General features: G+C 33.0%; 1 protein-coding gene across 1 annotated transcript in view; it reads right to left on the bottom strand.

Moving 5' to 3' along the window:
* The window catches only part of Nectin3 (nectin cell adhesion molecule 3), a 130,111-nt gene that overhangs the window by 30,519 nt on the left and 78,183 nt on the right, over positions 1-21,409 (bottom strand). The gene's annotated exons all lie outside the window — the stretch shown is intronic.

Here is a 21,409-nt window from a genome sequence, read left to right as displayed (position 1 = left end):
GAGAGAGAGAGAGAGAGAGAGGAAGACAGATGTTATTAGAAGCTGAGGGAAAGGGAACCCTCATTATACAGTAGAAGAAAGCTTGGCAGCAATGTTGGCTATGGTGGTATGGAAAAATTATATGCATAATGGTGAATTTACCTGATATTTCTAGGTTGCATATTGCTAAGTCGCAACCATTTTCTTTTAGTTGCAACAGAGATGAGATCTCTCCCTCTCCCTCCCACACTCCTTTTTCTTCTTAATCAGTGCTGGGGATTGAACCCAAGGCCTCAGGCATGCTAGGTAAGGACTATAGCACTAAGGTACATCACCAGCCCATCTTTTTTTTTTTTTTTTTTTTAAGGAACTGTTTAGTTTTCTAAATAATTTACCCCAGGAAGTTAACAAAAACAGCATGCCTCCCTTCTTTGCAAGTAACTGCTAATTTCTTTCTTTCTTTCTTTCTTTTTTGTACTGGGATCGAACTCGGGACCTTGTGCTTGCAAGGTAGGCAGTAGAACCACTGAGCTAAATAAATCCCTGGCCCAGTAACTGCTAATTTATAGACACAGAAACCTTAAGAACCTATATAAAAAAGTATTCTAAGGGCTTGGGATCTATGTAGAAAGAACATAATGTTGAGTTAAAATTTGTTCCTATAGACCTAATAAGTTGAGATTTCGGATTCAACATAATAGCTTGAGTGGCTGGTAGTGGCTCTAAAAGGGTGGCTGGTTCACTGAAATGCAGGCCACAAAGTGAACCAGCCTCAATGAAGGTGGAGATATCAAAGGCTCAGGTGGTTTTACTGTGTAAGAACTCTTCAACCCCCTCTTAACTGTGTCCTCCAGTGGTCCTGAGAGCATTCTTTTGGCAATTCCACATCAAACATATTCATGAGGGGAGCTCTGACATTCTTGAACAGCTCAATGGTGGCTATTCTCTGTAGGCCAAAATGATAGCGGCTATTGGTACCACTGCCATGGGCTCACTGAATTAAATGGAGAAAATGACATTTGGGATACAGAGACCAAGTGGCATCACTTTACCACCAGAAACAAAGTGTCTGTGGTACCAGACTAACAGCCTTGAACATAAATTTTTGTTTCAAATTCTAATTATTTGATTAGTATAACAGAATGCATGTTATCAGATTGTGTTCAGAAAATTTTAGAACTGCATACCATCAAGGAAGTTTATCTGAGCCAAGGAGGATTTAAAATAAAAGTAGCAACTCAAGTCACTCTTGTGAAATCAAAAAACTATACTATAGGGCTGGGGATGTAGCTCAGTGGCACTGCACCTGTCTAGCAATCACAAGAACTTGAGTGGGATCCCCAGTACCAGAAAAATAAACTATATCCATTATAAATTGTACATAAGTAACATAATGGGAGAAGAGGTAAGGGAATACGCCATAAGGTCAACTTTAGTGTTTTTATTTCTGATTATGTGTAGTACAGAGAAAACAAAAATTTAAAAAGATCTAATAGATCAAAAATAAAGAATAAGTTTAAGTATAAACTGTTTTTATATAAACTAAGTATATATAAAAGACATGAGAGAAAAGTAGTTCTCATGACACTTACTTTAGTCATCTTAGTGTTAACCAATCTAATGGGTATGTAGTGGAATTTCACTGTGATTTAATTTTTGTTTCTCTGATTACTAATGATGCTGAGTATATCTTCATACAGTTATTTGCCATTCCCACCTTTTTATTTTATGAAAGTTTATATTAATTTTCTGCCCATTGTTATAATTTGGATAACTGTTTTCCTATTATTGAGTTGTTCTGGGTATAACCATTTTGTCTGCCATATGTATTACAAACATTTTTCCTACTCTTTTGCCTTTGTTTTCTTAATGGTCACTTTAAAAGACCAAATGTTTAAAATTTTAATAAAGTCCAATATATCACTTTTCTATGTCTCATGCTTTTATGTCATAGTATAACTAACTTGTTTGGTGTGAGTGTGTTTGTGCATGTCTGTGTGTGGGGGGGGTGTATAGAAAGGAGAATTCAGTTTCACGTGAAGTCTTATATCAATGAAAAAACACACACCGAAATATCATTTATCTTTGTGGCTACTTTTTCTTCAAAAGAGCCTGTAATTTTTCAGTTTATTCTTAAAAGTAAAGCCGTTTTCTAAAAAAGTATTTGCAGTTTCTATGGAAACACATACATCAATAAAAAGGTATTTAATGTTTCAAATAAATGGATTTACATGTCATTTCTTTTAATAAATAAGACTGATAGCCTAAAAAATCACTGCCAACAAAACATCTTCAGTTAGGATTATTACCTTCTATAAAGTGCCAGTAAATTTAAAATAGGAATCGTTATAGAACCATTTCCTTTTAAAGACTAAATAATTCTCATTCTTCTGAACTTATGTATGTGTAAGAAATATTCTACATCTAGCATATTTTATATCTTGTCTAACAGTCTTTGTGGTTAAAGTTACTGTAAAGATATTCAAAGTACATTTTAAGCCTTTAGTATTTAATATAAGCAAACAGCCATAACTGTAATCTGACCATACAATAGTGTATCATTAGCATGACCAAAATCTTTTGTCAATGGAAAAGTGAAAAAAAAAAAAGAAATAATTTTTCTTAGGCTAGTTTGCTTTGTAGAAAGAACCAATGATTTTTGTAATTGGCAATAGTTCTTAAAAATAAACTTAATGGCAACATGTATAAAATACTGCAGGTTACCTTGAATTTGTGTGTGTTAGTAACTTAGTGAACTGCTATCTTTAAATCTCGAATGTCCCTCAGAGGCCTATGTGCTAACGGCTTGGTCACTGGGATGGTGGTATTGGAAAAATGCAGCAACTTTAAGCAGTGAAACCTAATGGAATGCAACTAGGTTTTTGGAGCTGTACCCTTGATGAAGATGGTGGGACTTCAGTTCCTTATTACTCCTCTCTCTCTCTTGCTTCTGGATATAAAGCTAGCCATGAAGTTAGTGGTTTTACTCTGCTACTTGGTACTGAAAAGATAGATGTGCTACTTCATATAGGCCCAAAGCCATGGCACCAATGGAGCATGTACTGGAAACTCCAAAACTCTAAGCCAAAAATAAACCTTTTCTTTTCATAACTTAATTATTGAAGGTATTTTGCAACAGCAATGGAAAGCTGACAAACACACTTATCAATTAAATAAATGTTACACTGAGAACCATATAGAGGTATCTAAGAGGGCCAGAGATTTAGCTCAGTGGTGCCACCGCCAGCTTGCAAACACCAGGACCAGAGTTCAATCCCCAATACCAAAAAAAAAAAAATCTAAGAACAACGTTGGCCTCAAGTAATTCTAATGTTACTTTTGTTTGTCATAAATATTATTTCCTCAGGGAAAAAAAAAAGAGGTAAGATAAGAAGTGGCCCTAAAATTCAACTTTATACCCAATGCAGAAGTTTCTCCTATAACTTGCAGCTCAGGACAACAGCTGAGTTACTTCTTGAAGTATCAGCATCATCACCAGGCAGACCTAATTACTGGAAAGGTCTTATGTATCCCAAGTATTCAAATCTATCTTCCTGTTACTTTTACCTTCTTATCTGAGCTCTATTTTCTTTCCTTTTTTTTTAAACCAGGCATCAAACTCGAGATAAGTCCCTGGCCCTGCGCTCTGTATTTTAAAACAGTAAAGAAAATTTATACTTTCCAAATCAAAAGAACAATAAGAAATTATAAGAGAACTTAGATAAACAACTATGTCATTATTAGCAATGCAAAACTAATTCAATCTGAATCTCTTGGAGAACAAGAAGTAGATAGGCCTAAAAGAATTTAAAATACTTTAATTTCTAAGTTTTTTGTTTCGTTGTTATGGAAACCATTAGAGGGGATGATGCTAAAGTTAAATGTGTCAATATGTATCTTCTAGAAATCAGCACACAAAAGTAAGGAAAGTGAGTTTTGACACCTGGGACACATTGGTAAATGTGGAAATAATTTTATCAGACCTAATTGTTTTTGAAAAATATTTGTAAGGTAGCATCAACAACTCAAACTAAAGTATAAGTTCTTTAACTTCTCATACAGATGTTACTAACTCATACTAATTTCTCAATAATAAGATGCTATTTAGTCTAAATTGTAGAATTTTTAAATTTTTTATTTTAATTTATTGTAAGTAGATATAAAGAAAATATAATAACAGCTCAATGGAAAAATAATTTCTAATAACATAGAGAATAATGGTAAACACACTGTGTATCATGATTTTAAAAGAATGCATTTTCAATTGTTAATTTATCTCTCAAATTATTTCCTCGTAATGCTATACCTTGTAATGCATAAAACATTTTAATTTTTAACAAAGTATCTCACTCAGTATAATTTTGAAAAAGTCTTCATATTTCATAATATCTATTCTATCATTTTTATCCTTATTTTATACTTTCTCATACCAGAGAGGCAATGCGATATTTCTTGTGTCTGATTTATTTCATCTAAGAGTATGGTCTCTAGGTTCCAGACCTAGAAATATCTCAAGTTTATCCCTCCTTCTTTATGGCCAAATAGTTCTCCATTATATATATATATATATAAATTAAAAGACATCTTTTTTATCCATTCATCAGTTGATGGGCATATGGGTTGTTTCCAAGATTTAGCTACTACAAAATGTGCCACTATAAACATGGGTGCATGTATATCATTGTGGTATGATTTTAATTCTTTTGGGATGATACACAAAGGGTACAGGAGAATAGCTAGGTCAAATGGGACCCCTAATCCTAGTATTTTGAGAAATCCCCATACTGATTTCCACAATAGTTACAACAGTGTACACTCCCACCAACAGTAGAAAAGGGTTTCTTTTTCCCTACAGTCCCAGAATTTGTTGACTGATTTCTTGATAATAACCATCTTTTTGGAGATGCAATCTCAGCGTTGTTTGAATTTGAATCTCTCAAATGACCAGGGATGTTGAAAAATTTTTTCATGTATTTGCTGTTTTTACTTCTTCATCTGATAAGTATGTATTTATCTCAGATGCCCATTTTTGATTGGGTCTTTAAATGTGGGAGAGTCTGATATTTTTCAGTACTTCCTATGTTCTAGATATGAATCCTTTGTCTAAGGAACTACTGATTAAATTTTTTTCCCATGCTACGGCTTTTCTTTTCACTCTTTTTGTGATTTTCTTTTGCTATGCAAAATATTTTTAATAAGGGAAGATCCCTGTTGATTCTTTGTAGTACTTCCCATGTAGTCTGTGTTTTGTTAAGTTTTTACCTACATTTATGTCCTCAAGCATTCTACCTATTCACTCTTCTAGCAGATTTAGTGTTTTGGTTTTAATATTTAGATCTTTGATCCATGTGTATTTTAGTTTAGTGCATGGAGACTATTTTTAGGTCTATTTTTAGTCTTTGGAAGGTAGAAAGTCATTTTTTCCAGCACAATTTATTAAAGAGGCTTTCTTCCAGTGAAGATGTTTGGCCCCTTTAATGAATACAAGGTGGCTATCTGTGATTGAGGTTGTTTCTGCATCTTCACTGTGTTCCACCCATCCTCAGGTCTGGTTTCTTTGCCAATACCATACTGTTTTTGTTACTGTACTTCTGTAGTATAATTTCAAGTTAGGGATTGTGATAGCCCCTGCCTTGCTTTTGTTGCCCAGAATTGTTTTTGCTATTTTAGGTCTGATTCCAAATTAATTTTAGGAATAATTCTATAGTTGGGTGAAATACACTAATAGTATTTTGATTGGAATTGCATTAAATATGCATAACAATTTTGGGAGTCTGTCCATTTTCCCTATGTTGATTCTTCCTACCCAAGAGCAAAGGAATATATTTCCATTTTCTGATATTCTCTTCTATCTCCTTTTTCAGAGTACTATAATTTTCAATGTAAAGATCCTTTACTTCCTTTGTGAGAGTAATTCCTAATTATTTCATTGTTTTTAATATTTCTGTGAAAGATACTGTTTCCTTTATTTATCTCTCAGTGAAATTATCTGTGTACAGAAATGCTATTGATTTTTGAGTGTTGACTTTATATCCAGCTATGCTACTGAATGTGGTTATTAAATCTAGAAGTCTTTTGGTGTTTTGGGGGTCTTCTATGTAGAGCATCATGTCATCTGCAAATGGTGATAATTTAACTTAAGCATTTCCTATCTTTATTCCTTTTCTTTGTTTAATTTCTACAGCTAATATTTCCAGAACTATGAATAACAATGGTAATAGTTCCTAATTTTAGAGTGAAAGCTTTTTTTTGTTCATTTAGTATGATGTTGGCTGTTGGTTTGTCACAGATGGCTTTTATGAGATTGAGATAAAGTTAATCTATTCCAATTTTTTGTAGGGTTTTTACCATGAATGGGTGTTTGACTTTATCAAATGCTTTTTATGCATCTACTGAGATGATCATGTGATTTTTGTCTTTGGCTTTGCTGACATTTTTTGGTTTGCCTATGTTAAACCATCCCCACATCCCTGGGATGAATTCAATTTGGTATAATCTTCTTGATGATTTGCTGAATTGTTTGATAGTATCTTGTTGAAAATTTCTGCATGTATATTCATACAGGCGATTGGCCTGTAGTTCTGTTTTTGGTAGGGTTTTTCTCTGGTTTTGGTATTTGGGCAATACCTGCTTTTAGGAATGACACTGGGAGTATTGCTTCACTTTCGATTTCATGAAAGAGTTTGAAGAGTAGTGTCATTAGTTCTCCAAATTTCTTGTAGAACTCAGCAGCAAAACAGTAAGGACCTGGGCTTTTCTTTGCTGGCAAGTTTTAAATCAAATTTTCAATTTCCTTGACTGATATTGGGTTAGAATTTTTATGTCTTCTTGATTCAGTTTTGGCAATTTATATGTACCTAGGAATCTGTCCATTTTTCTATATTTTCCATCTTACAGGGTTTCAATGTAGTCATTTACTATCTTCTGGATTTCTACAAGATCTATTCTTATTTCACCCTTTTAATTCCTAATTGCATGAATTTGAGTCTTTTTATATAAGATCTATTTTGGAGAATGTCCTATGTGCAATTGAGAAGAATGTATATTCTAATGTTGTGGGGTAGAATACTCCAGGCATCCACTAAATCCATTTGTTCACAGATTTAGTTCAGTTCTGCCATTTCTTTGTTGATTATTTGTCTAGTTGATCTATTTGTAACAGTAGGGTATTGAGATCCACCATTACAATTGATTTAGTGCTTATTTGAATTTTTATGTCCATTAATACTTGTCTTATAAAGGTGAATGTGCCCATATTTGGTGCGCATATATTTATGATGGTTATCCCTTCTTCTTGGAGTTTTCCCTTAACAAGTATGTAGTGACCCTCTTTGTCTCTTTTGAGCAGTCTTGGCTTTAAGTTCAGTTTGTCTGCAAACAGAAGAGCTACCTTGACTTTTTATTTCTATGTTCTCATAACTTGGCATTTTGTTTTCTATCCTTTGACATTCTATCATGAATTTTTGAGTTAAATGTGTTTCTTGTATGCATCATATTGTTGGATCTTGTTTCTTGATGCATTCTTGATGTGATTTTTGTCTTTGGTTTTGCTTTGTTTGTTTCTTGACGCATTCTGCCAGTCTGTTTCTTTTGATTGGTGAGTTGAGACCATTTACATTGATGCTTCTAACTGAATTGTATTGGCTTAGCCTTGTCATATTATTTTCCTGTTGTTGGTTCCCTGTCTTTCCCTTTTGTTTAATTGCTTGACTTGCCTGGTGGCTTCTATTGGTGTTCTTGGAATTGTGGCATTTATTGTCCCTTTCTAAAATATCTTTCAGGACATTTTTTTTAGTGGTCATGAATTTCTTTAGCTGTCCTTTATCATGGAGGTATCTTATTTCTCCATTGAATTTGAAAGACAGTTTTGCAGGGTACATTAATCTGGGCTGGAGGTTGTATTTTTTCAGAATCTGACATATCTCACTCCAAGCTCTCCTTTACTTAAGGGTTTGAGAAGTCTTCTGTGATTCTGCTGGGCTTTCCATTACGGGTGATTTCTTTTCTCTAACAGCTTTTAATATTCTTTTGTGCTGAATGTTTGGAATCTTGATAATTATATGCCTTGGTGTAGATTTATTTTGGTCATGGCTAATTGGAGTTTTACATGCCTCATTTATTTGTATGTCTAATTCTTTTTCCATGTTTGGCAAGTTTTCTGCCATTATTTCTTTGAACAGGCTTTTTATGGTGTTTGCACTATTTCCAGCTTTCTCATCAACTCTGATTAATCTTACATTATTTGCCTTTACATCATCTTACAGCTGTTGGATTTTTTTATGGTCCTTTGTTATGTTTAAGGTATCTTTCTTTTCATGGTCATTAACAGCAATCCTGTCTTCTAGATCAGAAATTCTGGCCTGACCTTTGTTCAATCTGTTGCTTATACTTTGAATGGAATTTTCTATTTCCTGAATGTCTGTTTGAATCTGTTTCATGGATTCCACTTCTTTATTATGTTGGGCATTCATGGTCTCTCCATCGTTTTCCTAAGCTCCTCTATTTTTTTAATCTGTGTGTACTATAGATTCACTGAGCATGTCCTTCATTTTTAATCATAATTATTTTTTACCTGAGAGATTAATTTCTTTATAACCTCATGTAACTATTTTTACCTCTGATATTATCATTTCCAAAATTTCAGGTGGGTGACTTCTGATTTCCATTGTCCCCTATACTTCTTGTCCTAGGTGGGCTGGAGGTCTGGGGTTATTTCTGATTTCCTCTATCTCATTGTCCCCTAGACTTGTTCTAGGTGAGCTGGAGGTCTGGGATTGCATTTTACTTCTGCAGCTTATCATTTTCTATTTTTTTTGTTTTGTTTTCTGTGTTGATGTTTATAAATTTCTAATGGCAAATAGCTTTATCACTAGTATTGAGGCTTCCTTAGGGAATGTCTGTTCCTCAGAGATGTCTTTTGGGTATATGTGGTTCTCAGTCCTTGTGTCTGTCCCAAGGTGCTACCTTCCCATTTTATTAAGGATTCAAAATTGGTATTTATTTGGCTCAGCTTCCAGTTCTTTGGTACTGGACTATGGTGATGGTTAGGCACCAGACAACAGCAGTATTATCATAAAAGTGAGAACAACTGATTACAAGAGGTATGAACTGCTGGCTAAAGTAGTACAATTAGAAGCTCAGCCGAGAAACTGACAAACTGGTAACTACTAATTTGGTAACTTTAACCACTGGACAAGATCTACAGTTATATAAAACAATCCAACATAAACAAGGATATTGTTTGCAATGAGTTTCCCCCTGTGAAGTGAATTTTACCCAGCAAGGAGGGGATTTAAGAAGGACAGGGGGTAAAACAGAGAGATAAATACAGGTAAATATAGCTGGAGCAAGTTCAAGCTTTGAAAAACTAGAGAAGAAAGCAGGAGAGAAGGCATGAAGAATAAAGCTGAAGATTATCAGAGTGAACCAGAAAGACAAGAAACAATTTTCACTCACATGAAAATATCATAAACTCAAGAGAGATTGTTGATACAGACATTCCTCAAAGAAACAAATAAACATATGAAAAAATGTTCATCATTGATCATTCAAGAGATGCAGATGAAAACAATGTTGAGATTCCACCTCACCCCAGAAAGAACAGCTGCTAGCATGACATCAATCAATAACAAATGCTGGTGAGGGTGTGGGGAGAAAGGAAACCATTCTTCATTGTTGATGGGAGTGCAGACTGGTGCAGCCACTGTGGAAATCAATATGGAGATAAACTACTAGGATTGGAAGTCCCATTTGACCCAGCTATTCCTCTGCTGGGTATCTTCCCAAAAGAATTAAAAGAACTGTACCACAGTGATATATGCTCACCCATGTTTGTAGCAGGACAGTTTGTAATAGCTAAAACTTGGAAACAGCCTGATTACCGATAAAGTGGAGTCTGGATAAAGAAGATGTGCTTTCTTTTATAAAATGAAGTACTACTCAGTCATAAAAAATGAGAAACTAGAGAGATTTATATCTAAGTAATGTACATTGAGGCCATGCACAAGTGAATTTAATAGGACACATGTTTAAATACCAAATAGTGGGCCAGGGATTTAGCTCAGTAGTTCCATTGACTACCTTGCAATGCAAGGACTCGAGTTTGATCCTGGATACCAAACTAACTAACTAACTAACTAAGTACCAAATAGTTTTTCTGGTGTGAAAAGTTAAAAATGTAAATAAGGGTCAAAGTGTATAACTTATATAGTGAAATAGGAAGAAATGTCTAAAGGAGTAGGGGAAGTGGGAGGTATAGGAGAAAGGAAAGAAGGGAAAAGAAAAAATATGAGAAATGAAAAACATGGAAACAAAGTCTGTAAGTAGGGAAGGGTGAAGGGGTGAAGGGAGGTCTGGGGAATGGGGAAAAATAAGAACCAATATACATCATGTAAAGGTAGTAGATCCTGATGAATGTAACTGTATTGTATAGCTAAAATGTACCAATAAACTTAATGAAAAAAAAGAGAGATTGTTGAGGAAAGAGAGATGAGTAGAACAAGATAAAATTAAAGGTAAAAACCTAAACAACAACAACAACAACATAAAAGACAGAAAAATGAAACAAAACCAGCAAAGAAAAATAAATAAATAAAATTCCTCAAAATCCACAATTCTGTAGTAGTGTCCAAGGCAGACAGTATCCCTAAACTGTGCTGGGTACCCCTACCAAGTCTGCATAAGGACTAGTGCTAGGTATGGGGTTGATCTTGTGGAAACTTGAACCAGTCTTCAGCTAATAGCCTTTTGGATATCTCTTGCCCACCTCCCCATTCTCCTTACAGTGGGTTGCTGTGGCGCCTTCAGGCAAGGATAGCCCAGGGCTGCTCCAAGTTCCATGTTCAGTTGGCTCCACTTTGCACAGCTTGCACAGCCTTCTCTGTTTCACCTCCACTGGACTTCTCTATCCTGTCCCACTGCTTGCCTCAGGCTAGGGGTTGACGGGGTGATATTGTCACTGTGAATACAGCCCAACACTCACTTCTAGGTTCCATTTCAATCCCTTTTTCCAATGGGTGAGGTAACAACAGGGGCTGTTTAAAATCACACACACATGTCCAACTGCATTTTGTGTGTGTGTGTGTGTGTGTGTGTGTGTGTGTGTGTGTGTACTAGGGTTTTAACTCTGGGCATTCACACTGAGATACACCTCAGTCATTTTTATTTATTTTATATTTTGAGACACAGTCTTGCTAAATTTCTGTATTGCCCAGGTTGGGTTCAAACTTCAGTCCTTCAGCCTTAGACTCCCAGAGTGCTAGAATTTTAGGTGTATGCCACTATGCTCAGCAAAGAGTGACTTTTTAATTCACATGCCCAGGGAAACATATGTGTACTTTGGGATCCATTTCCTATCAGAATAAGGTTTTCCTAAAAGAGTGAGTGAACAACAGGCTACTCCCTTTCCTGAACTGAACACATTCTCAATTAAGCAAATATCAATAAATTAAACAACAGATTACTGTATATAAAACTTAATGAACATCTTAGTTTAACAATAAATTAATATGAGAAAATGAAAAATAATGGAAACAAAGTCTTTGAAGATAGGGAGGGAAGGGAGGGCAGGGGACTGGGGAAAAATTAAGAACCAAGTTTGATTATGTAAAGGTACAAATTTCCAACAATGAATGTCATTATATTGTATATATTAAATGTACCAATAAAATTAATTTTAAAAAGAATAAATGTCAAGAAATCAAAATAAATTTGGAATCATCTAAACCAAACCAAATGAAACCATCCATTTCACCAAACGTGGTGAAAACACATATCTGGGGAAAGACAGTGGTAAGTCTGTCTATCATCCCAGGAAAAGGACATTTATACTGTGGTAGTTTTCAAACAATGGAAATTCATCTGACAGGTTGTCAAGGAGACTATGTGAAAGATTCCCATACTAATGTAAGAAACTGGAATAATTTAGTAGCTACAGGCAAAAACGACTAAAGTCAACTCACCCATGATAAACTGTGGTCATGATTACTTTATCTAAAACAAACACTTCTAATATTTTCCAACTGGCTATTGAATTATGTTTTAAAACAATGGGCATATTAAAGCATTCTAAAACAAGTATATTTTGAGTTTAGTTTAGCCTTCAACCGTCTACAGAACCTGTATAGAACCTGTAGGTTCTATATCTACAGAATCAACTAACTTTAGTCGAAAAATATTTGGAAAAAATCAGAAAATAAAAGTTGTTTATATGTCTAAAATGTATGTAGTCTTTATTACTCTCTAAACAACACAGTATTATCAACTGTTAATGTAGCGTTTACATTGTATTAAATAGTTATTATAAGTAACCTAGTGATAAAATAAAGTATAGAGGAAGATATATGTTTGTCATTTTATATGAGATGGAAGCATCTGAGGATTTCAGGATCTTCTGGGGAATCCTGTAACTGATTCCACTAGGTAAGAATGGACAACTCTATTTCTAATTTATTTCTAACTTGTAGCTTTGTTAAATTTTAGCCTATGTTTTATCATGCATATTTTTATACCCAACAAATCTTAAGAGACTTTAATTAATTCTAATATGTTTTCTTCAGATTTAAAAAGCTTTTACATTAAGATTTTATCTTTTAGGAAATATTTCATTTTAAAGGAAATGTTAATTTTTATTTTTATTTAAGATGTCTGAATAGATTCAAAAGCAAAAGGTGCCAACTATTAACTAAATCTGACATCTAAGGCTGTCTCATACTGTTTTCTAGTTGTTTTACCATTTTACGAGCCAGAGAATAAAACTGAAATATTAAATTAGTAAAGCATATGACACATAGAAAATTACAGAATTAGAAAGCGTATTACTTTCCACCTCTTAATAAGATTAGTGTCAAAAATTACCCTTTGCTAAGTGACTATCACAGTAATAGGAACCTTTAATATAGTTCCTATTGACATATTTTACTTTAAATTTCATTCTTCTATTAGCTTGATAGAATTTTTAAAGGTGGTTGAGATATCTGGGCCATTTTAATTATAGGGATAGAATGCTGTGAACTGAAGTGAAAAGACACAGAGAAAGAAGTTATTAAGGAATTAGGGAAAGCATTCTGGAACACTAGGGAAGTGTCCAAGCTTTCTACACTGGTGAACGCTGGTGATGATACAAGTTTCTGAAAGAAAGGGAGTTCAAATTTTCTGCAGAAATCATTATGAATCAAAATTGCTATGATAATGTTTATATAAGAATTCAAAATCAGAGTAAGTAGACAGGTACACATAGTAACAGTAGGACATATATAAACTATGTAAAATCAAATATGTAAAATCAGGATACTGGCACTGTTGTTGCTCATATTCCAACATGACAGCAGCTGCCTAAGGAAACACCACATTTAATTCAGCCTTAACAACTTCATACTTGTATCTACTTTAAAGGATAGTCATAAAAAAATCACTCAGTGAAGCTTACTACAATGTGCCACCTGAACATTATAAATTTAGACATGTCAAAAACATTTATCTTAAAAATAAATTACAGGTTGAGTATTCCTAATCAAATGTTCCAAAATCTGGAAATTTTTTGAGTATCATGATTTTGGAGCAGTTCAGATTTCAGATGTTTGGATTAGGGATGATCAGCAGTAAAGTCTACACAAATACAGTATTCTCACATTGGCTTAGAAATCTGAAATATTTCTGGTGCCAGGGATTTTTGATAAAGGGCACTCAATCTGTATTTACATTATTCTTTCAAAAGTCCATACATAGTCTGTACTGATTATTTGACTGTTAACATCAGAAGAATTTCAACAAAATCATTTTTCCAGACTAAAATCAAAACTGACAAATTCAAAGTAAAATTAGATTGAGAAGGTCTACATAAAATTTAACTTACAAATAATGGCTAGGTTAGTTAAGTCTCTGAAAACAACTTGGATGCTTTGTTCTGAATACTTAAAATAGCTCAGTTCTGTGTCCAGACTTCTATGAACTTAAAGAGGAATCATTCCTAATTTAAAATATAATTCTTTTTAAATAAAGAAAACAGTAGATAATATGGAGGTAAATTTCATTACATTTAATTTACTATATGTAACTTCAATAATTCTTTTACTTAGACATTACCCAATCAGGAATCATACCTAATTAAGACTTAGAGTTTCCTGATGGTAGTGTGAACTTAACATCAATCTGGAATAAACAACTCAAGGTTTAAAGTCCTGAGTGCATCTCTAGCAAGAATACATTAAATTTAATTTTTTAAAAGTCAAGGCAAAAGCCAGGGCAATACCTATATACGAGTTTCCAAGAAGCACTGAGACATTAAATAGTCCTTTAGTTTTAAATTTTGGCATTATATATGAGTTAATACCTCAGGTTTTACTGCAGTTTATGGGGTGTTTTAAAAATTTTTGGTGGTAATGTTAAATGATTAATTTATAGATATTATGTAGGGGAAGGGTAATGAGGGAAAAGAAAAAAATGTGAGATAATGAAAAGATGGAAATAAAGTGTTTGTAGATGGGGAGGGGAGGAGGGGGTGAAGGGAGGGCAGGGGTAAGGGGAAAAAATGAGAATCAAGACTTGTCATGTAGAGGTACAAGATCCCAACAATGAATGTAACTGTACTGTATCCCTAAAATGTACCAATAAACTCAATTAAAGCTGAAAAAAAATGCTTTTTAAATTGATATGATGCATTCTGGCCCCTTTTCTCCAAAGTTATATAATCTTGTTCAACAAAAATGATGAGCTATTTAGTTTCTAACATTTAAAACTAATTTTCCAGGTTACAGAAGCATAAGGATATAGCCATAATGTACATAGATTTTTGTGTTTATGTATCAAAATTTCTGGTGTCACCTTTGGCTCGCTTGGGAAAATTATTTTATGAACAATGAATTTCACTACCACTGCAAGTCTATAAGAACTGCTAAACAACCTCTGTACAGAGCATTTTATTAGATATCAGAAAAGGTTACAAAAGCAGTAGTAACAATGGTTTCTGCTTGTAAAGAGCTTATTATTGAGAAGATGGAAAAAAAAACATGAAAACCAAAAACACATCCCTGAGTACAAATAATGAATATGTGATTTTTATAACAAACCAGCTCCTATGACTCAGGGCTAAAGATCCAAAAGAAAGAAAAGAAGATGAGAGACTTGTAACATACATAGAATTAAATGGAGTTATATTAACAAATTTTATAAATGAGAATTAACCATCTTTTCTGGATTGTTCAGAGGTTTTAAAAGGCTAACAATTAATGATTTTCTTTTAATTATCTACCTTTTGTTTTGTTGTTGTTGGTACTGGGATTGAACTTGGATCCTTGCGCTTGCAAGGCAGGCCACTGAACCACTGAGCTAAATCCTGCCCCCCCCACATTTTTTTGGTATTTAATATTGACTACAAGGAACCTAATTCTTTCCAATCATTAAATTTACATAAAAATGACCCAATCAGTATTAGAAATAGCTTTAAAGGAATTGTTGTATAATTTAATTTCTTAAAAATTTCTTCTGAAAGGGGCCAGGGATTTAGCTCAGCGGTTTGGTGGCCTGCCTTGCAAGCGCAAGGACCTAAATTCAATCCCCGGGACCAAAAGGTTTGGTGGCCTGCCTTGCAAGCGCAAGGACCTAAATTCAATCCCCGGGACCAAAAAAAAAAAAAATTTTTTTCTTCTGAAAATAGTACTCATTCTCCTAGAAGCAATCTAGTTAAAAAATCATAAATGGAAACCAGTGAAAATCGAAGTTAGACAATTTTACCACTTAGGCAGAGGTGTACCAAATGGTTTAATGCCTACTCATCAGGCACAAGGCCTTGGGTACAATTCCTAGCACCAAAACCAACACTAAACAGATTTTAATTTCTGAAAAATTATACATTTAATATGCATCTGCTGGAAATATTTGCAAATACTTCCATACCAATTAAAAAACTGAAATGCAATTAACTTAATCTTTGCTTATAAATTGTTACTTCAGGTTCCTTCCACAGATTGATTCTGGTATATATATATATATGGAGTAAATCTATAACAAAGTTTCTTTGTTGTTTTTCTTTAACTTATAGCAAGTTAAAATAACTGAATCTCAATCTTCTTGATTGTAACTAGACTGATGGAGCCTATGTGATTCTGTTGGTGTTAACAATATGATCCTAAATTTTATTCCTTCATGTAGCATTAGACTTATGTTCTATTTTAAAATTTTTATTGTTTCTACTTGTGTTAGTTACTGCGTTTGAAAGGTAACAGACCATATAAAAAAGTAATGACTCTTTCTGTGCCATGAACCAAAAAAAAAAAAAAAATACAATTGGAAAGTTTAAATCTTTCTAATTTCCGTATTTCTCAGGTAAGGTTACTTATAGTACTTATTCCCTTGGGAATATTAAACCCTGATGACCAAGGAAAACTATATTTGAATCAATTCATTAAATTTCCCAGCTGGTAATACAGTTTATACAGGAAAAACAAGGAAAATGATTCATCATAAACTATGTTAACCACATTATTTTAAATAGAATAGCAAGGAAATAAAAATAGGTTCCTCACACCCACATTCCAGAGGGAAAGCCGGGCATTACACTACTATATAAACTGGACTTCAACAAAATTAACAACTCTGCTCTTCAAAAGTTACTGAGGATTACAAGAAAGAGAATGGGAAAAAATATTTGCAAATCGTATCTATTACAAAGGCCTTGCACTAAAGTATAAAAATAATTCTAATACAGGGAGGAAGGGACAAGAAAAAGGAAGAAATGGAAACAAAGCTTTTGTACTATAGGGCGGGGAGGGGGCTTGAGGGAAGGAGGGAATGGGAAAAAAGAGGCCGGATATATCATGTACAGGTGCAAATTCCCTACAATGAGTGTTGTCATTATATATACCTAAACTGAATAATAAATGTTTTGCTATTAAAAAAGAATTCTAGTAAGAATAAAACAATCTAACAAAAAAGAGAAAATATTCAAGCAGGTACTTTACCAAAGAAAATAAACAGATAATAAATTAGCAAACTTTTAAAAAATGTTCCACAGATTAGTATATAGAAAAATTCAAATTAAATCCAGGATAAAATTCAGCCATACATTTATTAGAATATTTAAAAGTTTTAAAAAGCTGACCATATGAAGTATTGGGAAGGTCATGGAGTAATATACATAATATTGGAAGGCTTAATGGGAAAACTACTTAGGATGATAGTTGGGCATAAACTTACCATACAGTAAAGATAAATTTACCATACGTATAGCACAACCATCCATTTCTACATGTTTATCCAATAGAAATGAAAGCATAAATTTACACAAAGGCTTACAAATACATGTTCATGACACTTCTGTTTATAACAGGCCCCAAAAGGCACAAGGAGACATCCATCACCAAGTAAATGTATAAACAAAATATAATACATCTACAAGGTTATCTACCTAAAAGGAACAAACTGTTGATCAATACAACATGAGTGATTTTTAAAATCCTTAGGTAAAATGAAAGAATCAAGACCAATAGAGAATACACTGCCTGAATGTGCTTGTATAAAATCTGAGAACATACAAACTAAAACAGCAGTTTCTCTTATCTATGGTTTCACTTATTGCTGTCTCAGTGACATGGCTGAAAAAATTAATATGTATCTTGACTTTCAGCAGAAAGAAAAACTACAATAATATAACTTTTATTAGCATTTTACTAGAATTGTGCTGTTTTATTACTGTTGTTATTCTCTTACTGTGCCTCTTTGTAAGTTAAACTCCATCATAGTTGTATATGTTTATGTACAGGAAAAAATATGGTATATATAGAGTCCAATACTACTGCAATTTCAGATTTACAGTGAGGTCTTGGGCCATGTCCCCTTTGGACAAGGAGGGTTTTCTGGATACAGTAAAATCAGATCACTGTATGATTTCCTAGGGATGGAAAAGGGAATCTAAGGATGGAGTAGGTTGGGAGATTAAAGAGCACTAAGAAACTTCTGGAAATGATGAATATATATGCATTCTTTTGGTTGTGCTGTCCATTTCTTGGTTACATATGCACACACATATGTATGAGGTGTGGTTGGAAAATATGGTAATTAAAAATTATTATAGTAAAAGACAAATTGCCATTAATACTCCTCAAAATAATCCCTCTCATTCCAATACACTTATCTCACCATTCTTGCCACATTCTTAAGCAGCTCTGGAAGTCATCTTTTATTAGAGTCTTCAGTTGATCTATACTGAACTATTCAATGTACTGAAACAATTCAAAACTTTTACTTTTCATGGTCATTTTGACTTTTGGGAAGAGCCAGAAATCGCATAGTGCTAGATCCCGTAAATAAGGTGGATGGTAATATTTTTATGAACCTCCACTGTGATGACATTCAGCATTCACTGTATTTTTAATAAAATCTCATAAAAATACTTATGAGAGAGCATTTCCAGAACTGCTTCCAAAAGTGGCAGAAAGAATGAGATAAGTATTTTGAAAGGGAGGGAAAGAATTTTGGGGGAATTAATCATAATGTACCTTTTCCTATAATAAAATTTTAAATTTATACATTCACAATATATTTTGTACACCTCTTATATTACATATAAAATAAATTCAGTTTTAATAAATGTAGCTTACTGCATACCAAATATACCTAATAAAATTACATTTACAAAAAGGAGATGGTTGTCACTCTAGGCATTTGTGTATTTGTCACTAAAATGTAAGCTTCATAAATAATTTTTTCATTTATTTTATTAACTGCATGAGGTCAGTACTGGTGCATATTAAAAACTCAGAAATATCTGTTTTATAAGTGAATGGCTGATAAAAAACAATACTGTGAATCAAAAAGTGCAGACTCCATTCATTTTATTTCAAGCACTACTAATCTTATAATAAAAGTATAAATAATTTCCAAAAGAAATATATACTGAATTCAAATAAGTCGAAGTAGTACCAGTTTTTTTCTACTGAAATAAACAAATCAGATCATCAATGATTACTAATAAAAGCAGCCTATCTAAAAAAAAAAATATTGCAAAATGGCACTGATATTTTGGAAAGCTCTGTTGAAAAGATAATAATGGAAATCTAAGAAAAAAGTCATACTGTTATATAGTTGGGAAATAGAGTAATATTTAAATAGCTTTTTCAAGTAATTGGAAAAAATTTTCAATGCTACACCATCTATAAATGGCAATTTCTTAAAATTAGCTGCTATACAGAATCTGAAAACATATCAATAAGCTCCATGTTCAATTTCAGTCATACAAGTACTTTAAGAGTACGTCCCATTTGATCACAAAGAATATCTTCACACATATATCAAAACACATATTTTTGTATACATATTATGGTTTAAACCTAGAATGTTCCTCAAATATCTCATGTGTTCAGAAATGGGGGCTTTGGAAGGTGATTGGATGGTGGGGGTGATATACTTTTCAGTGGACTGATCCACTGATGAGTTCACAGATGAACGTGCTGTTAAGAGTTAGGGCTTTGTTGGCAGAAATAAAGTACTGGATGTGTACCTTTGGAGGGTATGTCTCTATTGCTGATTCATTCTCCCCTCCCTCTTTCTCTCCCTTCCTCTCTCCCTTCTTCTCCCTTTCTTTCCCTCCCTCCTTTGTTTCCTCCCTCCCTCCCTTACCTCCTTCACCTACAATGTTTTTGCCCTGGAGCCAGAAAACTATGGACTGAGTCCCCTGAACCATGAGCCAAATTAAACCTCTTCTTTTAAAGTATGGATGTGTCCCAGAAGGTATTGTGTCCCAGAAATGGAAAAACTAATACATTATTTTAAAAGTTTGAAATTATTAAAATTAATCTGTGTATTCTTATAACTGAAATTATGTTCATAAAATGTTTTAAGGTTATTATGAAATTTTAAGTCATCAATAGTCATTTGACAGATAACTACTGCAAATATAGATTTCAGAGGGAGAAATTTTATGTCAGTTTCAGAGATTAAAAGGGTTTTATTAATATGTCAGTGCTGTAAAAAAAATTCAATGTATATATACCCATGGCGAATGTATTTATTATGTACTGTAGAAATATACTAATACAAAGAGGAAAAAATAACTTTAAAATCCATATTCCCATACATTGATGCTTGACTGGAATTCCTGTTAATTTGAGTAGTCAAAGAAGTATCCATTTCAAGAAATCTACTAGTCATGACTTCCCAAGATTAACTGTCATTTTAATCTGAGATATAGAGTATTATAAAAGATTTACATTTATATACATATTTTTATATGAGAAAAAACATATTTAAAGCATTAGTTACATTTTCCTGGAAATCCTTCAGGGATCATTTTAGTTGGTTTGAGCTATTTTTAATACCAGAATATACAACTCTTTCCCATATAGTTTTTTTTTTTTAATTTTACAATTTAGAATTTATTTGTTATTATTATCATCATCATTAGTTTTGGCTTTTTTTTTATTTTATTGAGTTTATTGGTACATTTTAGGGATACAGTACAGTTACATTCATTGTTGGGATCTTGTACCTCTACTTGACAAGTCTTGATTCTCATTTTTTCCCCTTACCTCTGCCCTCCCTTCACCCCCTCCTCCCCTCCCCATCTACAAACACTTTATTTTCATCTTTTCATTCTCTCACATTTTTTTCTTTTCCCTTTTTGTTCTTCCCCATATAGTTTTAAAATAGTATTATTCATAGAATATACAATGTTATCAAAAGTTTTAATATATAGAAATTGTTTCAATATTCAATTATTCCATGCTGTATTTAAAGCTAAGCAATACAATGAAGCCATCTATGCAGAGTCCTCTTTGCTAAAGGTTCTAGTCACAGCAAAATAACAATCAAAATAAAAAGTGATAAGAGATGCTATTTATAGAAAATAGTTGATATGCCTAGAGAATTTGGAATAAAATGAAAAACTATCAGATGAATAAGAAATGAGAAAATAATCTAGATATAAGATTTATATCTAAAATCCAAAGAATTTCTACTTGTTAATAGTTAGAGAAAGCCATGGTACTCGGGTAGGGGAATACCACTGATAATCAAAATCCTCCAAATGCCTATAATAAATTCAATAAGAAAGTAGAAGCATAGTGAGAAAGTTTTTATTGCAATAATAATAGAACACCAAACTGGAAGCCTAACACCTTTAACAAGAACTAAAAAAAAAATTTTTGACAACTAAAAATTTAAAAATGATGCAAATACATAATTTACCAAATCACAAATAGGCAATCAAATATGAAAAGACAATAAGCTTCAATCAGGAATGTAAAAATCTTTTAAATGAGTTATTTTCCAATTATCAACTTTGTTAAACAAAAAATAAAAACAACAAAAAACTTCTACTAATAGTACTGGAGAGGAAAATGGGTTTTAATATGCTAAACTGATACAGCTATTTTGGCAAATAATGTATCTATTTAAATTAAAAACTCTTCATTGTAATTCTGTTTCTTGGCATGAAATA

The sequence above is a fragment of the Fukomys damarensis genome, unplaced genomic scaffold (genome assembly GCF_012274545.1).
Source record: "Fukomys damarensis isolate Sample0158 unplaced genomic scaffold, DMR_v1.0_HiC HiC_scaffold_24, whole genome shotgun sequence".
NCBI classification, from domain to species: Eukaryota; Metazoa; Chordata; class Mammalia; order Rodentia; family Bathyergidae; genus Fukomys; species Fukomys damarensis.
This window is presented reverse-complemented; position numbering and strand designations above follow the sequence as displayed.